The sequence below is a fragment of the Heptranchias perlo genome, chromosome 16 (genome assembly GCF_035084215.1).
Source record: "Heptranchias perlo isolate sHepPer1 chromosome 16, sHepPer1.hap1, whole genome shotgun sequence".
Lineage (NCBI taxonomy): Eukaryota > Metazoa > Chordata > Chondrichthyes > Hexanchiformes > Hexanchidae > Heptranchias > Heptranchias perlo.
Window position 1 is genome coordinate 14152116 of NC_090340.1, and position 19339 is coordinate 14171454.

General features: G+C 41.4%; 1 protein-coding gene and 1 long non-coding RNA gene across 2 annotated transcripts in view; one reads left to right on the top strand and one right to left on the bottom strand.

Moving 5' to 3' along the window:
- LOC137333495 (aryl hydrocarbon receptor-like) overlaps positions 1–5873 on the bottom strand; it is a 91041-nt gene extending 85168 nt beyond the window's left edge. Inside the window, exon 1 of the mRNA XM_067997661.1 lies at positions 5423–5873. The gene's annotated coding sequence lies outside the window, so the exon portion shown is untranslated. The remainder of the gene's footprint in view (positions 1–5422) is intronic.
- Positions 5874–6144: 271 nt separating this feature from the next.
- LOC137333253 (uncharacterized) lies at positions 6145–19107 on the top strand. The gene is made up of 9 exons (XR_010965826.1): positions 6145–6192; positions 9275–9421; positions 10620–10785; positions 11524–11720; positions 12710–12879; positions 14143–14308; positions 15045–15263; positions 16265–16427; positions 18274–19107. It is a non-coding gene; the product is annotated as an uncharacterized lncRNA (long non-coding RNA).
- Positions 19108–19339: the final 232 nt, after the last annotated feature.

Sequence of the window (19339 nt, forward strand, 5' to 3'; positions counted from 1 at the left end):
CTTCTCTACTGATAATTACTTTCTCTCATTAGTCCCTTGGTTCCCCACTATTTTTGGTAAGCATTTTGTGTCTTCTACTGTGAAGACAGGTACAAAATATTTGCTTAACGTCTCTGCCATTTCCTTATTCCCCATTATAATTTCTCCTGGCTCAGCCTTTAAGGGACCAACATTTACTTTTGCTACTCACTCCCTTTTTACATACTTGTAGAAGCTCTTACAAGCTGTTTTTATATTTCTTGCTAGTTTACTCTCTCATTCTATTTTCTCCCTCATCAATTTTTGGTCATCCTTTGCTGAATTTTAAAACTCTCCCAATCCTCAGGCTTACTACTCTTCTTGGCAACATTATAAGCCTCTTCTTTTAATCCAATACTATCCTTAACTTCTTTAGTTAGCCACAGATAGATCACTTTTCCCGTGGAGTTTATTTCTCAATGGAACGTATGTTTGTTGAGAATATTGAAATATTTCTTTAAATGTTTGCCATTGCTTTTCAACCGTCATACCCTTTAATTTAATTTCCCAATCTACCTTAGCCAACTCACCTCTCACACCTGTGTAAACGGCTTTATTTAAGTTTAAGACTCTAGTTTCTGATTTCAATACCTCACTCTCAAACTCATTGTGAAATTCTATCATATTATGATCACTCTTCCCCAGAGAAAGACTATGAGATTACGAATTAGTCAGATTACTAATCAACCCTGTCTCATTACACAAGGTCTAAATTACCTGTTCCCTGGTTGGTTCCGTAATGTACTGTTCTAGGAAACTGTCTCGAATGCATTCCATGGACTCATCCTCCAGACTACCTTTGCCAATTTGATTTGCCCAGTCTATTTGAAGATTAAAGTCCCCCATGATTACTGCATTACCTTTGTTACGAGCTCCTATTACTTCATGATTAATACTCTGTCCAATGGTATAGCTACTCCCACCAGTGTTTTCTGCCCTTTGTTATTTCTTATTTCCACCCAGACTGATTCTACTTCCTGATCATCTGAGCCAAGGTCCTTTCTCACCACTGTCCTTATGTCACCCTTTATTATCAGGGCTTCCCCCCTCCTTTTCCATTCAGCCTGTCTTTTCGAAACATCAAGTACCCTGGAATATTTATTTACCAACCTTGTTCACCTTGCAACCACGTTTCTGTAATGGCTATAGATCAAACCCATTTATCTCTATTTGTGCCACTAATTCGTCGATCTTGTTACAAATGCTTCATGCATTCAGATAAAGAGCCTTTAATTTTAACTTTTTAACCATTACTTCCTGCTTTGACCTTATTCGTTGATGCACTATTTCCATTAAACTCTCTGTCCTTTCCTGTCACACTCTGCTTATCTTATCTTTACCCAAATTGTTGCACTGCTCTATTGCCTTGTCTTCTCTCTTTAGATTTCTAAATTTCCCTTCACCTGACCCCTCTCCCCACCCTTTTTAGTTTAAAAGCCCTATCTGCAGCTCTAGTTATTCAATTCCTCCCACACCACTCTTTGAGCCACGCATTTAACTCTCTGATCTGTTTGTCCCTATGCCAATTTGCGCGCGGCTCAGGTGGTAATTCAGAGATTATCACCTTTGAGGTTCTGCTTATTAAATTTAGATTCTAGCTCCTCAAACTCCCTCAGCAGAACCTCATTCTTAGTTCTACCTACGCGTTGGTTCCTACGTGGACAATGACAACTGGATCCTCCCCCTCATGCTCCAAGTTCTTTGCCAGCCGCAAGGAGATATCCTTAACCCTGGCACTGGGCAGGTAACACAGCCTTCGGGACTCCCGCTTGCAGCTGCAGAGAACAGTATCTATCTTTCTGGCTATACTATCCCCATCACTACCACATTCCTTTTTACTCCCCCCACTTGAATGGCCCCCGGTGCCATGGTCAGTTTGCCCATCCTCCCTGCAGTCCTTGTTCTCATCCATACAGGTCGCAAGTACCTCGTACCGGTTGGACAAGGTCTTTTTAATCTTGCCCTCTTTTTATTTTGCTTTCTTTAACTGATTTTATAGTGAATTTACTAATCTGTCTGATACTTCCTGGTTCTTAGTCTGCGTGGCTTGTGAAGGAGGCTTCGAGCTGATTGGTCGAGGGGAGCGAGAGCTCCTTTCCTTGCTCTCACAGCTCAGAGTAGCCTGGGAATGAACGCTGCACTTCTTGCAGGTCTCCATTGAGGCACGTTGGCATCCAGAAACTCGCGAAAGATTTGTGGGTGTGTTAATTACTTATGAGTGGCAGGCGACGTTCGTTCGCCGCTCAGCGCAATTTCCGGGCCATTGTGTCCAAGTTTCTGGAGTGGGACTTGAACCCACAACTTTCTGACTCAGAGGCAAGGCCACCACCTTCGATAAATAGTTGAAGCATTACAGCATATTAAAAAAAAATAGCCCCTGTAAAAATATGTTGGTACTCCATATATCCAGCACTTAAACCAATTAACTCCTTAGAAATGCTTCAGCAGACACTGATTTGAGTCAATCACTCATCGTGCCCAGTTTTTGCTGGCGTATGAGCATGTAATCACAAATTAATAACACATTTATAGTCGCAGGAGGCTAACAGACTGAGTGAGGTTCAGGAACAGAAAAATGATTTGACTCTGACTACAAAAATCAATTGCAATGATTCTCACAGATGACTGTACTTTAAATGCAAGTAGAGTTTTCTCTTGCCATTGTTCCCAATACATTGGCAGAGCAATTGGAAGATGTCCATCTTCCATTTTCAGGACCGTATACTGGTATTCGTTGGCACTGTAAAGGCTGATTTTTTTTTTTTACAAGACCAGATGTCAACCAATCAATTTTATGTAGGCAATTACTGATTCAAGCAACCAACAGCCGAGACTGAGGCCATCTTCATCCGATATGCACAAACACTTTACAGCAGCAATCACCAGACAGCGACAGCGATCAGGAGCAGGATCCCTGGTCAGTTTTACACTTGGTAAACGAGAGACATAGAGGCCAATTGTTGTACACCTTCATCCCCTGCCCAAACAGCAAACTCAACACAGACATAGGATCGGACCAGAGACCTTCCCGGCTGTGTGGGTCAGCTACCCACTTCAACTCAGAGCTGGGGAAGTGGGGAGGTTTCCCTGGAACTTGTTTTGTTTTTAAAATGCACAATTGGAAATTGAGCCAATTTCCAGTTCTCATTTCGAACAGAAAACTTTCAGAGGGACGTTTCATATGATTGCTGATCTCGATGGTTATTGAGTCTCCCAGGTTTATACAGGCTCTCAGGAAGTTTAAAATCTATAAACTTAATCATACCCCTCCCCATTTTGAATAGACATAAGTAAAACAAAGATAAGCAGGAAAGAATATAGAGCTACCCTCCAACTTTACAGAATTCAGGAGGAAAAATAGGAGTTAAAAAACTGAGAATTTAGACCTGGTTACCCCATTCGACTTTCAAAAAACATTGAAAGAGAGAGATGTAATTTTTTTTAAAAAATAAGTCTGATTTTTTTGTCCTCCCAAACCTTACATATAAAAACATTTTATTAAACCACTGGACACTTCTGAATGCACAGTGCACACAACCGGATAGTACAATGGGCACGTTGCTACGACTGTACACACAGTGGAAGCAATGTTTTAGATTCACAAGTCTGCATTTTAACCCACTACTTCTTAAAGAAAAAGAGTTATGTCGTAGAGATAAATAATTTTAAGATAATTGACAAGACTAATGTAAACTTGTTCATCTTACAACACAAGATAACCTGCATAGTTTGACAATTGAAGATGCAGTATTTAAGGGATTAAAAGACTAAGAAGTACAGCAAGGGTTTAAAGGCTAGGAAATATTTTAAAAATTTACTTTAATGTTGCATGATTTCTAACACTTAAACACCCATATAAGATTTTAAAATACAGTACAGATAAGCCCAAAGAGTATTTTTTAAATGTTTTTTTAAACATTACTAGCTGATTTCCCGAGGCAATGCTCAGAGATAGTCTGGAGCACGGTCATGATGTTTAGCTGTTAAGATGGAGCTGTGTTTAACCTGGCCTGTCTTTAAGGGCACGACTCAGATACTCCCTGTGGGAAATTAGGATAATTGATAAGGGGAGTTTCTGCATATTTATAGTTGCTTGTAAATCTCCAGCTTCTGCCTTTGAGGAGAGGCTAAGTTGTCAAGGTCAGAAAGATCAGCGGGAAATGGTTGACTCCCTATGTCCATTTTGAAAATGATATTTTGTTAAAGTGTGACATACAAAGTGTGTTGGACGTGTGTTAGATGAACTGTGGGGGGGAAAAAAAGACTGAGCAGCGCAATTACAGATTATGTCTTTCCAAATTTGGGTTGTGTCTGGAAAGAACTTTTTGAGCAATACAACACAAAAGTGAAGTATTGGTGGCTATAGATCCACCACAGGCAGTAGGAATGGGCTCCTTATGGGAAGAGAGAGAGAGAGAGAAGAATGGATATTACCTACAACCTGAGGGGCATATTTGGTCCACAAGCCTAGGCACAGCACCGGTGTCCACTCAGTTTCTCTGATTTTTTAATCTTATGCTGCACGGTTCAGTTCGTCTGCTTGAATTTGGCAGGGCTGGCAATTTGAACAGGTCTGTTCTCAGCACTCATAGGTTGGTTCAGGATTTATCTACCAATGAAGATGCAGCGCAAAGAACAGCACTTTCAACTTGCCAGTCCTACCAAATTCCAGCAGTTGAACCCTGCAGCACTGAAAAAAGGAAATCAAAAACAAAGCAGCAAATTCAAACAGTTACTTTGCAACTTACCTTTGGGTGTGGGCTTTTATATGCTCTTAACTACAATTGGTTAATTTAAGTCCAATGTCAAGAAGCTGGGGAGGATGAGTACCTTTGTGTGTATTTCACAATCACATAAAATTTTAATTTAGCTAAAGATGGTTAGCAACGGCTTTAGAACCAGATCACAAGATCATTACAGATGAGGAGGGCCAGCCAGATTGACCCTATGGCAGGATCAACAATGATGCAGGCAACGAAAACAAAAAGAAAATCTAGGCCTTCCTGCAATGAAGACCTACATTCATATTTAAAAAGTTTGGGGGGGGGTACATAAAAAAATTACCCTGCACACAATATGCCAAAATACACAATAATAAAAATGATCCATTTCCCCATCCACAAAAAAGTTACTGTCACTTTATCGTGAAGCCAGGCCTCCCTTTAATCCTGTAATTCAGGTGCATTATCAGCTCCACTTCTCCATTTTGTTTTGCAAAATCTACACAGAACCATTAACTAAGAGCAGGTGAATGCAATCCAGCATTGCTGAGTGTGGAATCCCATGCCAATGTATAGATTCGCATTAAAGGCAGAGGCAAAGGTGTTTTCACATAAATACACGCATCAACTCCTGAAAAACAAATCAGATTTTTGTTTTAAAACTATAAAAGTATTTCGCTTACCTGTTCAGACTTCAGTCCCTAAAGTGTTATTCCCAAGTCAACTATGCGTTGAAAGAGGTGATCCGTCCAATCTATTCCTTCAGTGCGATTCTAACTCATGGTTGCATTACTGCACGGCAAAGGCTTCAAATCCTTCAAACGAAGACCCAAAGTTTAGTTTATATTCACCCGGAGATCCTACAAACTGGTAGAACCAGCAACAATTCCCCAGGCTCTGAGAGAGAAAGCACTCTGACACCATCCCATCCGGGTTATCAACACACCTGAGCCAGGTAAATGATCAGATTGTCCACAGACTGAAGGACAAGCTTTACCCGTAATAAATAAAGCTAAATCCCAAATACTTTGTGTCACTGCAATTTTTGTTTGTATGCTTTTCACTTGTGCAAACTCAACTCAACTCAAATCCCCCTTTATCCGGCAAACTCCGCTCCATCGCATCCGAAGCGCCTGTCCGCCGCCCCTGAGTCTTTCTTGTCAATCAACCAGGTTCACAGGTTCCGATTGGCTGCAGCTTGGCCTTGGATCCCGCCCCCTCGCTAGGCTCCTCCCCCCTCCCACACAGTGCTGGCGCCCAGTTACAGCGCCACGCCGCGGCCGTTAGTGAAATAGCAGGGGTAGCGCGCAAAGCCTTCCGGGTAGTGTAGTTCTCGCCGAACCTTCCTGGAAAGAAGCGCCTCCCGCCGAACTGCAACTCCCAGAGTACACTGGGGGGGGGGGCGCTAAGCGCATGCGCGTAAAGAATCCCTTTTCAAATCGATGGCGGCGAGGTAGGTGCTGAGGAACCTGAGGTGTGCGAGGGTCGGAAAGAGTAGTGACCGTGGCTCCGCGCCCGGGAGTTCTGTCTAACGGCTTGTTTCGAGGGTGTAGTCGGGCCGGGGCCCGGTACTGGTTACCGGGGAGCTGTGTGAGGCCGCTCGCTCGCGCCAATCAGTAGCCTCAGGCAGAGCCCGCGCAAGGTTGAGCCTTCATGAGGAGCAATGTGCTGGGCCTGGGGCTTCCTCAGGGAAAATTCACTGCGAATGTTGTCATTCAGCAGAAGTAGCACCACTGCAGTTGTAGGTGCACCTTTCTTAATCCGTGCCGGGGGAGAGATGGGGGGGGGGGTGAAAAACTACCAGAGTCGGTCAGTTCAATGGGTCGATTGCATTGCCCAGCGTGGAGTATGAGCCGTTCAGATTACAACGGTCTCGGGTTCCATCCCTGATTGTGCCGAGCTAATTGCTCTCATCTGGGGAAGCGGTAGGAGAGTTACAATTGGCCTCAGCACAACCAGATTCAGAAAGGGGGGAATATCAGGCACCCGATCACTGTCCAGGGGACCCTGCTGGAAGGCTGTATGTGTGGGCATCCAATGAGGACAGGAGGGTTGCTTGTGGAACCGAACCCATAATTTTGCTGAAAGACCGATCAGGAGCTTTGAAGCTTGTTTTTGAGGGATGGGGGAAGCATGTTAACCAGGGGAGGGAGAATTCACAGGCACATGCAATGATGGTTGGAGGTACATAGGAACAGGAGTAGGCCATTCAGCCCCTAGTGCCTGCTCCGCCATTAGATAAGATCATGGCTGATCTGTGATCTAACTCCATATACCCGCCTTTGGCCCATATCCCTTAATACCTTTGATTGCCAAAAAGCTATCCATCTCAGATTTAAATTTAGCAATTGAGCTGGTATCAATGGCTGGAAATTAATGTTGAGCAGAATTTTGGGATCACAGCAAAAATACTAATTTATAAGAATAAATGACTTTCTTGGGCAAAATATTTTTAATTTTTTGGTATTAATTTTGTACACACTGGAAGCAATTTTTCAACCTCGGAGTAAAATTCCTGTCTGCTATTTTGTTTATATGCTGAATTTTAACTAATTCATTGGAGACAGAAGTTTCATCTCTTGGAAATATCCTTTTTTCTTCCCTGCTTCTGTGATGAGTAATGTTTGGCATGTATTATCTGAACAGCCAGTGAAGAGCATTAAAATGATTACTCTGAGAGCTTGGGATATTCCTTTCCATTTTGTTGAATCTGTTCACAGGTAGTTTATCTGAGCAGTAAGTGTTTAAGCACTACAAGTACATGTTTCTTGCTGATGTTTTGTTTTGTCGCTGGGTCAAAATCCTGGAACTCCCTACCTAACAGCACTGTGGGAGAACCTTCACCACATGGACTGCAGCGGTTCAAGAAGGCGGCTCACCACCATCTTCTCAAGGGCAATTAGGGATGAGCAATAAATGTTGGCCTTGCCAGCGATGCCCACATCCAACGAATAAAAAAAATATAGAAATGTAGAATTTTACAGCACAAAAAAGAAAGAAACTTGAATTTATATAGCGCCTTTCACGATCTCAGGGCGTCCCAAAGCACTTAACACATGCTCACTGTTATAATAGATGTAGGAAACTGGGCAGCCAATTTGTGCACCGCAAGGTCCCACAAACGGCAATGAGGTAAACGACCAGATCATCTATTTTAGATGTTGGTTGAGGGATAAATGTTGGCCAGGACACCGAGAGAACTTCCCTGCTCTTCGAATAGTGCCATGGGCTCTTTTACATCCTCCTGAGAGGGCAGAAGACCCCCTTGGTTTTATGTCTTATCTGAAAGACGATACCTCCGGTAGTGCAGCACTCCCTCAGTATTGCAATGGAGCGCCAGCCTACATTACGTACTCAAGTCTCTGGAGTGGGGCTTGAACCCTCAACTTTTTGACTCCAAGGCAAACATGCTACCACTGAGCCAAAGCTGACACTGCAGAACGAGGCCTTTCCCCCACTGTGCCTGCCCAGGCTCTCTGAAAGAGCTTTCTGTTCAGTCCCTGCCCTTTTCCCATACCCTTTAAAATTTGCCTTTTTCAAATATTTACCAGTAACTGTTTAAAAGCAATTATGGATTCTATGCTGCTGCTGTTTCTGGTGGGGCATTCCATATCTTAATGCTCTACACAAAGAAATTCCCCATACCTCCTCCTTTTGTTCTTTTGGTGATGACCTTAAATTTATGCCATCTAGTTACTGACTGTGCAGTGGAAATCTTAGCAAAGCTCCTCATAATTACTTGCTGCCTATTTTATGAATGTACTGAAGAAATATTTAAAAGCTTTCAAAATGTAGTACAGGTTTCTATTTTTCTTAACCTTTACCCAATTGAATATATGGGGCTTTGTAGGATTGAGTGTATCAAGTACTGTGATATGTTTAATGGGGGATTGTCAACCAATTTAGGGCAGGATAGGGCTCAGTGTTATTTTTGCTGGTGATCACATCACTCCTCTCACCTCTGAATCAGAAGGTTGTATTCTAGGACTGGAGCACATAATCTAGACAGGCACTCGGTGCAGTACTGAGTAAGCGCTGCATTTCTGGAGGTGAGACATTAAACTGAGGCCGTATCTGCCTGTTCAAGTGGCTCAGATGGACATTAAAGATCCCGTGACATTATTCAAAAAAGTGCGGGGAGTTATCCTGGTGTCTGGCCGTCAAAACGGATCAACAATCCATTCATTTCATTAGTATTTGAGACCTTGCTGTGTCAAAATATCTGCAATATTTGCTTTCATAAAAACAATCACTGCTTTTCAAGGTAATTGATTGTACGTCGAGCACACAGAGACGTCTGAGACATGAGGCGTTGTGTGAATGTAAGTCACGCACCATTTCAGCATACCATTTATGATGTGAAGGCTGTCATTGTGTTGATACACAGAGAGATCAAAACCTTTCCCAGTAACTTTCCATGGGTGTTTGATGTTCTTTTAAAGAAGGTTTCACTAACAGTACCCTTCCAGCCCAAACATCGGACTATTCCTAAGATGTCTCACTAACCTTTAATATCCTTTTATTGTTCTGAACAGTGGGCAGTGGTGACCTCATTTAAGAGAACGGTTGGGAGAAGTTACTTAGTCTCACCATGTGAAGATGCTTGTTTGAAATAAAGAATCAGTGGATAATCGTGATATCTATTGATGTTTAAGGAGTGAGGAGAGACACACAGTGACAAGGTACAATACTGTCTGTATTCTTGGAACTTTATGTTGAGCAACAGTTGGCAATCTTGACAAACCAGAATAAATAGCCGTAGTTATTTCGTACACATAACATGATGGGGTTTAACTTCCGAGATACACTGATTAATTGCTTCAAAATACTTGTTAAAAAACACTTGACAGGTTAATGACTGCATTAAAATACGACACAAAGGAAAATGTAATTATTTAAATGTTGAATTTTTTTGCTGTTTGCGTAAAGCTTTTAAATCTGAACCCTGGAAGTACTCTCTTTCTCCACCCCCCGCTCCTGTGATGAGTAATGTTTGGCATGTATTATCTGAACAGCCATTGAAGAGCATTAAACAGATTACTCTGAGAGCTTGGGATGTTATTTTACATTTCTTTGAATCGGTTCTGATCTACAGTCTAAGAGTAGTCTGTGTGTCCATGTAGCTGTAGTTAGAAGTTTTTAATACCTGTGGTAGCCACTTTGTTAGCCCACTTGACCATGTAACTGAAAGCTCTCAATTCACCAACTCACACCATAAGTGTCAGCTTTACAACAGTGAGTACTTTAAGTGGGTCATCGCCTGTTTGGAGCAGGGTGATTTTTTTTGTTAAATCTTGGGTACGGTAGCGTAATGGTTATGTTACTGGACTAGTAATCCAGAGGCCTGAATTAATAATAATAATTAATAATAATCAAATCCCACCAGGGCAGTTTGAGAATTTGAATTTAGTTTTTTAAAAAGCTGGTACCAGTAAAAGTGACCATGAAGTTATTGGTTCACTAATGTTCTTTAGGGAAGGAAACCAGCCGTTCTTACCCGGTCTGGCCTACATGTGACTCCAGCCCCACACCAATAAGGTTGACTCTCAATTGCCCTCTGAAGTGGCCTAGCAAGCCACTCGGGGCAACTTGGGATCGACAATGAATTCCAGCCTTGCCAGAAATGCCCACATCCTGAGAATAATTTTTTTTAAATTATGGCATTGCTGGCAAGTGTCAGTGTTTTTCTGGAGCTTTGTTTGTGTTGCTAGTGTTGTCATTTTTGATAAGGAACTGGATAAAAACATTCCGAATAACTCACTGTAGATGTTTATTTCCTTTAAAGGTGTTTTGCCAACACTGTTCTTTCTATATAAAAATATCAGACTAATCGTTTAACTTTCACATCCTTTTGTTTTATTCCTGTCTCTCTTTGATCAGTGTGTGCTGATGACATCGTTGAGGGATGAGCCAGGATAATACTGAGGCCAATCACGGGAAGATGACGACTTTAAATCAAATGCCCACAGTTAAAAACGACATCAGTTTCTGTTTACGGAGCAATGTTTGAGGCACGTTCAGCCCACGGAGGCAGCGATTTGCGGAGGTACGTTGTGTCCAAGTTTGGAACTTAATGTTAAGCAGCTGGTACAATCATGGCAAATTATTAGATTGCATAATTAAATTAGTGAACTTTTTTTTACAAATAATATGCAATGTTTTTTTATAATAAACAAGATAGAATCATTCTCGTGGCTATTTCTAATTATATAAACTGCACAATTTTCAGTTTGATTGCTGGAAATGTCCTCTTCCCTCAGGTTCTGTGATGAGTAATGTGTGGCAAGTAGAATCTGAGTGGCCAGTGAAGGTTATTAAAGTCTTTACTCTCAGAACTTGGGATATTCCTGTACATTTGCTGAATCAGTTCACTGATCCTCATATTTGGACAGTGGAAGTTTTTATAATGATGGAAATACTTGATCCTGATACTTGTACTAGCCTACTTTGTTAACTCTGCCACATAACTTACAGCTGTACAAATGACGGAAGTTTCAGGGTTTTCTGTTCACCTTTTCCCTGCTGAATATACAGCCCCACAGGGTTGAATATAGCAGGTGTCACCAACTTGGAGCAGGAAAGAATCTTTAAAAAACCCAACGTCCTTTTCATTGGTGAATCATACAAGTCTCGGTACAATATTTTTCTAATGCTGTGATATTTGAGACCTGAATGGTGTCACCGAGAGGCTCTCCAAAGAAAGGGTTTGCACAGCAATATCCCTTGTGTCAAAATCCAACTGAACAAATTCTCACACAACTTCAACTTCTTTTGGTTTGAACAGTGCCCTCTGGCGATGTCATTGGAGATCACCGTGTGAAGATATCCAGTGAAATGAAGCATCAAAGGTTAAGAATTACATTGATTAGTGTTAAAGGAAGCATAAAGAGCCTAAAGGGAATGATGGGCACAAGCAGTGACTGTAGATTTGAAACCAGCGCTGAACAACGTTTAAAACCATGGCAAGACTAACAAGCGCAGGTATTTTACTTGTTTAAAAAAATGTATTTTTTCATAGCTTGTTGTAAAAATGATGTTCATTTCTCCAACCTGGTTTTTTGATGAGTAATGTTTGGCATGTATTAACTGAACAGCCAGTGAAGGGCATTAAATTTATTATTCTGAGACCATCGGATGTTTCCTTCCATTTTGTAGAATCTGTTAACAGGCCGTATTATCCTGGACAGTAAATGTATTTATAACGCTGCAAGTACAGTGTGTCTAATAACGTTGTAAGTGGAGGGTTTTATTATGATTAGTGCCCATTTTGTTAATTTACTAAAAATAAATTCTAAAAGCTTTCAAATGTACCAAAGCGTTCTGTTTCTCTTAACCATCACCCTATGGAGCATATGGGGCTTCGTTGAAATTGAGCACACGAAAAATTGTAATGTGTTCTTTAAAGGGGAATTGTCAACAGTTTAGATCAGGATAGGGCCCAATGTCATTTTTGTTGGTGATCTCATCACTCCTCTCATCTGAGGCAGAAGGTTGTGGGTTCTAGCTCCATTCCAAGACTGGAGCACATAATCTAGACTGACGCTTCAGTGCAGCACTGAGGAGTGATCTTGGTGTTTGGCCACACTGGTCTCTCAATGGGTGCTGTTAAAAAAGATCAACTGGCCAATCATATCGTTGGTGTTTGAGATCTTCCTGTGTCAAAAGGGCTGCCCTATTTGCCTACATAACAGTCACTGTTCTTCAAAGTAATTGATTGTACGTCGAGCACATGGACACGTCTCTGAGACATGTGGCGTTGTGTAAATGTGAGTCATGCATCATTTCAGCATACTAGTTATGATGTGATGGCTGTCATTGTGTTGATACACAGATGGGTCAAAACCTGTCCCAAAAACTTTCCATGGGTGTTTTGTGTTACTTTAAAGAAGGAGTTTTGCTAACAGTATCCCTCCAGCCCAACAATCAGGACTAATCCAAAGACATCTCACTAATCTTTAATGTCTTTTAAGTCTCTGAACAGTGCACCATGCCGATCTCATTTAAGGGACTGCTTGGAAGGAGTTATTTAATCCCACTGTGAAGGTGGTGAAAATGCTTGTTTGAAATGAAGAATCGATGGATAATCATGGGGCCCATTGATGTCTAAGGAGCGAAGAGAGGGTACACACAGTGACTTGAGGTACAATGCTGTCTGTATTCTTGGAACTTTATGTTGAGCAACAGTTTACAATCTTGGCAAAACCGTAACCTGCCAGAATAAATAGCTGTAATTATTTCATGTGCACAACATGATGGGGTTTAACTTCTGTGATACACTGGATAACATGTTTGTGTACAATTCCAATGTGTGCTATCTTAGAGTAACCAATTTGCTGGTTAACTGCTTCAAAATACCTGTTAAAATGCACTTGACAGTTTAATGACTGCATTAAAATACTACACAAAGAAAAATGTAATTATATGAATCTTGATTTTTTTTTTTTGCTGCTTGTGTAAAACTAGGTTTTTAAATCTGATCCCTGGAAGTGCTCTCTTTCTCCTCCTCTCCCTGCTTCTGTGATGAGTAACATTTGGCATGTATTATCTGAACAGCCATTGAAGAGCATTAAACTGATTACTCTGAGAGCTTGGGATATTATTCTACATTTTGCTGAATCGGTTCTGATCTACAGTCTAAGGGTAGTCTTATGTGTCCACATAGCTGTAGGTAGAAGTTTTTAACACCTGTGGTGGCCATTTTGTTAGCCCACTTGCCCATGTAACTGAAAGCTCTCAACTCACAGTTTTACAATAGCTGCATTGGTGAGTATTTTAAGTGGGTCATCGACTACTTGGAGCGGGATGATTTTTGTTAAATCTTGGGTATAGTAGCATAGAGGTTATGTTAATGGACTAGTAATCCAGAGGCCTGGATTAATAATAATAATGAGTTAAGATCCCACCAGAGCAGTTTGAGAATTTGAATTTAGTTTTTTTTTTAAATCTGGAAATAAAGTGCTGGTACCTGCAAAAGTGACCATGAAGCTCTCCTATAGTGAACCCGCCATCTTTACCCGGTCGGGCCTATAATGACTCCAGCCCCACACCAATGCGGTTGACACTCAACTGCCCTCTGAAGTGGCCTAGCAAGCCACTCAGGGCAACAAGGGATAGACAATGGATGCTGGCCTTGCCAGAAATGCCCACACCCCGAGAATGAATAATTTTTTTCAAAAATTGTGATATTGCTGGCAAGCACAGTGTGATATTTTTCTGGAGCTTTGTTTGTGTTGCTAGTGTTGTCATTTTTGATAAGGAACTGGATAAAAGCATTCCGAATAACTCAATGTCTATGTTTATTTCCTTATAAAGGTGTTTTGCCAACACTGTTCTTTATAAAAATATCAGACTAATCGTTTAACTTTCATATCCTTTTGTTTTATTCCTGTCTCTCTTTGATCAGTGTGTGCTGATGACATCGTTGAGGGATGAGCCAGGATAATACTGAGGCCAATCACGGGAAGATGACGACTTTAAATCAAATGCCCACAGTTAAAAACGACATCAGTTTCTGTTTACGGAGCAATGTTTGAGGCACGTTCAGCCCACGGAGGCAGCGATTTGCGGAGGTACGTTGTGTCCAAGTTTGGAACTTAATGTTAAGCAGCTGGTACAATCATGGCAAATTGTTAGCTTGCATAATTAATTAGTGAACCATTTTTTTTTACAAGTAATGTGCAATATTTTTCTTTATAATTAACAAGATAGAATCATTCTCGTGGCTATTTCTAATTATATAAACTATGCACAATTTTCAATTTGATTGCTGGAAATGTCCTCTTCCCTCAGGTTCTGTGATGAGTAATGTGTGGCAAGTAGAATCTGAGTGGCCAGTGAAGGTTATTAAAGTCTTTACTCTCAGAACTTGGGTATTCCTGTACATTTGCTGAATCAGTTCACTGATCCTCATATTGGACAGTGGAAGTTTTTATAATGATGGAAATACTTGGTTCTGATACCTGTGCTAGTCTACTTTGTTAACTCTGCCACATAACTGAAAGTTTTAGGGTTTTCTTTTGGCCTTTTATCCTGCTGAGTATACAGCCCTAAAGGGTTGAGTGTGGTAGATATTGGTACATGTCACCAAATTGGAGCAGGAAAGAACCTTTAAAAAGCCCCAGTGTCCTTTTCATTGGTGAATCATACAAGTCTCGGTACAATATTTTTCTAATGCTGTGATATTTGAGACCTGAATGGTGTCACCGAGAGGCTCTCCAAAGAAAGGGTTTGCACAGCAATATCCCTTGTGTCAAAATCCAACTGAACAAATTCTCACACAACTTCAACTTCTTTTGGTTTGAACAGTGCCCTCTGGCGACGTCATTGGAGATTGGTTGGGAGGAGGTTCTGAAGATACCCTGTGAAGAAAACCAGTTGAAATGAAGCATCAAAAGTTACATTGATTAGTGTTAAAGGAACCATGTGAGAAGCATAAAAAGACTAGAGTGAATGATGGGCGGTGACTGTAGATTTGAAACTAGTGCTGAACAATGTTTAAAACCATGGCAAGACTAACAAGCGCAGGTATTTTACTTGTTTAAAAAAAACAATGTATTTTTTCATAGCTTGTTGCAAAAATGATGTTCATTTCTCCAATCTGATTCCTGGTTCTGTGATGAGTAATGTTTGGCATGTATTAACTGAACAGCCAGTGAAGTGCATTAAATTGATTATTCTGAGACCGTAGGATGTTACCTTCCGTTTTGTAGAATCTGTTCACTGGTCGTATTATCCTAGACAGTAAATGTATTTATAATGCTGCAAGTACAATGTGTCTAATAACATTGTATGTGGAGGTATTTAATATTTATACTGCCTATTTTGTTAATATACTAAAAAGAGTTAAAAGCTCTCAAGTGTAGTATAGCTTTCTGTTTCTCTTAACCTTCACCCTACTGACACTTTGTTGAAATTGAGCACACGAAAAATTGTAATGTGTTCTTTAAAGGGGAATTGTCAACAATTTAGATCAGGATAGGGCCCAATGTCATTTTTGTTGGTGATCTCATCACTCCTCTCATCTGAGGCAGAAGGTTGTGGGTTCCAGCTCCATTCCAGGACTGGAGCACATAATCTAGACTGACGCTTCAGTGCAGCACTGAGGAGTGATCTTGGTGTTTGGCCACACTGGTCTCTCAGTGGGTGCCGTTAAAAAAGATCAATAGGCCAATCATATCGTTGGTGTTTGAGATCTTCCTGTGTCAAAAGGGCTGCCCTATTTGCCTACATAACAGTCACTGTTCTTCAAAGTAATTGATTGTATGTCGAGCACATGGACACGTCTCTGAGACATGTGGCGTTGTGTAAATGTGAGTCATGCATCATTTCAGCATACTAGTTATGATGTGATGGCTGTCATTGTGTTGATACACAGATGGGTCAAAACCTGTCCCAAAAACTTTCCATGGGTGTTTTATGTTCCTTTAAAGAAGGAGTTTTGCTAACAGTACCCCTCCAGCCCAACAATCGGGACTAATCCAAAGATGTCTTGCTAATCTTTAATGTCCTGTTATATCTCTGAACAGTGTACCATGCCGATCTCGTTAAGAGACTGCTTGGGAGGAGTTACTTAGTTCCCACCGTGTGACAGTGGTGAAGATGCTTGTTTGAAATGAAGAATCGATGGATGGTAATGGGACCCATTGCTGATTAAGGAGCTAATGTGAGACGCGCACACAGAGACTTGAGGTACAATACTGTCTGTATTCTTGGAACTTTATATTGAGCAACAGTTTGCAATCTTGGCAAAGCAATAACCTGCCAGAATAACTAGCAGTAGTTATTTCGTGTACACATTACATGGGTTAATTACTTCAGTTATTGCACTAGTTAACGCATTCAAGAAGTTATGCAGTTAACAGGCTAATTGCATTAAATACCTGTTGACGAGTAATGACTATTAAAATACTGTACAAAGGATTTTGGTCTACTGCGCTTTTTAGGAATGATTATATCTATTTAGATATAATTGTTGCTTTTTGTGTAAAACTAGATTTTATCTATCCTGGGAAGTGCCCTCTTTTCCCCTCCCCTGTGCCCTGGTTCGGTGATGAGTAATGTTTGGCATGTATTATCTGAACAACCAGTGAGGAACATTTAAAATAACTACTCTGAGAGCTTGGGATCTTCCTTTACGTTTTGCTGATTCCATTTACATGTCATCATGTATGGGCAGGGAAGGTGTTTATAATACCCTTATAGTGGTTCTTAAATATCTGCAGCTCCATTTCCTCAGCCTGCTTGACCACATAACCATAATGTGCTGTAGGTCTTGGTTTTCAACCTATAGTCTGCTGGATATATAAAACCTTCATGGGGTTGAGCAATGTCGCTGTGGCTCTTTTGTGAAGCTGATTGGCACAGTGGGTGAGACATTCATCTCTGGACCTCTGTATTGAAGACAGTTGGTGTTGATTGCATTTACATTAAACAGTGGTGTCAGTGAAAAGGGGCTTGTTTTTGATTGTGCTCACATGTTGGAATGCAAACCTGGAGTCTCCGCAGCAGGGAGCCTCATTCCACTTCTCTGCAGCAAGAGCTTGGGCCCTGAATCCAGGATTTACATAGCAACTTCTTTGTGTTGACGTGAAGTTAAACTGCTTTGCACTGATGCTACAGAAGCAGAGTAAATGGAGCCACTAATGCAGGAAAGCTTTCCTCCTAGCTCTCCTATAGCTTTATGGGCCCAGGTGAAATGGCTTTGGGCAGTTTTGAATCCGGTCTTTTGAATGTGTATTCATAGTGTAAAGCTACATTGGAGCCACCCCCACCCCCGACCCCCCCCCCCCCGATCAGCTGAAATTTTACAGGATGGTGTCTCATAGCACAGATTTTGTTTGTATTTGTTCATCTTTTCTTGGTGAATTAACTAACAATGTTTTGTAATTTTTTTGTATTCCTGTACTGAGGGTATTGCTGGACTGTGTGTGTAAGACCAAAATTTGAGGTCTGAATTATCCAGCAGTTTCCATTGTCCACCCATGGGGAGTGGGCTTTAGATGACAGATAATGGATGTTCAGTCCTACCCATAAATGCAGAAGAAACTTCCACTAAATTGATCTTGTTCGGAGAGGTCGTCTTTGTTGAATCAAGTTGTTGGGGCAAATTAAGGGATTGTGTGTCAGGTTGACTGTCTGAATTGGTGGAACTTATTTCTAACACTGTACCATGCCATCTCCACTTCATGGTGCTTTCACCAGCTGACAGTACCCAGCTTGCCTCCAGTACATAGGGCAGGAACGAATGGGTACAAATACACTTGAGGCCAGTCATCGGATAACTGCGCTGTGTGATTTGGCACTAAGCCACACAGACCTAGAATATCCTGGGATTGACCCCTGGACTGTGCGGAGTCCAGCTGGACAAATAGTTTATCTTCCTGGCAGCTTGGTAGAGAACAATTCAGCCATTTAAGTATTTTGCAATTTGGCACAGGAACTCTTGCCTATTTTCTGGGGGGAGAAAGAGTACATGTTCAGAATATTCGCATTTTCATTTGACAGGATACTTTACTTATTGTGAAATTTGTTTCAGCTGCTGAGGATCTCAGAACCTGCCACTCACAAGCAAGGCCGTCACTCACTGTCTTCAGATACAACATTCTGTCCCAACTCCAGATGTTTTCCACACCCTGCGACCAGGGTCCACAGGTCTGAAGAGGCTTCCGGTCCCATTATAGAGCAGGAACATGGGTTAAGCAATCCACGCGCTGACTCAGTCACCTGAAAGACTGCCCCGCTGACTAATGTTTGGTAGGCTGCTGAGAGGAAAGATCTGAAAAAGAAGCCCCTTGGTGGCTCTACAGAATATGTCTGACCCGAAATCCTTGGAGTAAATGTCAGTGTTGTCTCGCTACGCGAGAGGCCTCCTGCTGGGAGGAGTTTTGTGGGTTACTTTTAGGTCCTGTGGGCCCATTGCTCAAGGAAAATGTTGTGACTGTTAAACAAACACTGTGAGACCCAGATATCCACGATACATATATGAAGGTTTATTAAGCATAAGCCAACGTGAACAATAGCACAATAACAAGCGATCAAAGAGGTACATTTACAATCGAGACGTCTGAAGAGATTCTAGAGGCACCATGCGGACAACCAGTGCACCCATGTGGGTGAATCCTCAAACGGAGGCCCAAAAAAAGCCCAAGGTTGGATTTATAATCTGGCTGCAAGCCAATTAGAGCATGCATGTGCTGCACCTCTCTGACTTTCTCAATTTTGCTGGGTTCGTGCCCACAACCTTCTGACCTTCCCAACTCTTGTCTGTGTCCCAATCTAGAATCTTAATTACATTTAGACCATGTGAGAAAGTAGTAACTGATAATATTGTGTAATGTATGTAAAATAAATAAATTTATATCTGTTAAAACTGACTTGTGTTGAAGATGTAGCATCAGAGTCTGCCTGACCTTAGCAGTCTCTCCCTTCGAAAGGAATCATGCCACAGGATACTGATTTCACAAAACAGCTTCTCACTTACCCGAGATTAAAAATCTCTAGCCATGCGATTTGAATTGTTGGGAGACCAGCAGTTTTTTGTGTCAGTCCCAGAGAGCTCTTAAAATTGCTCAGAGCTTTGAAGCAGGGAAATGGTGAGTTCG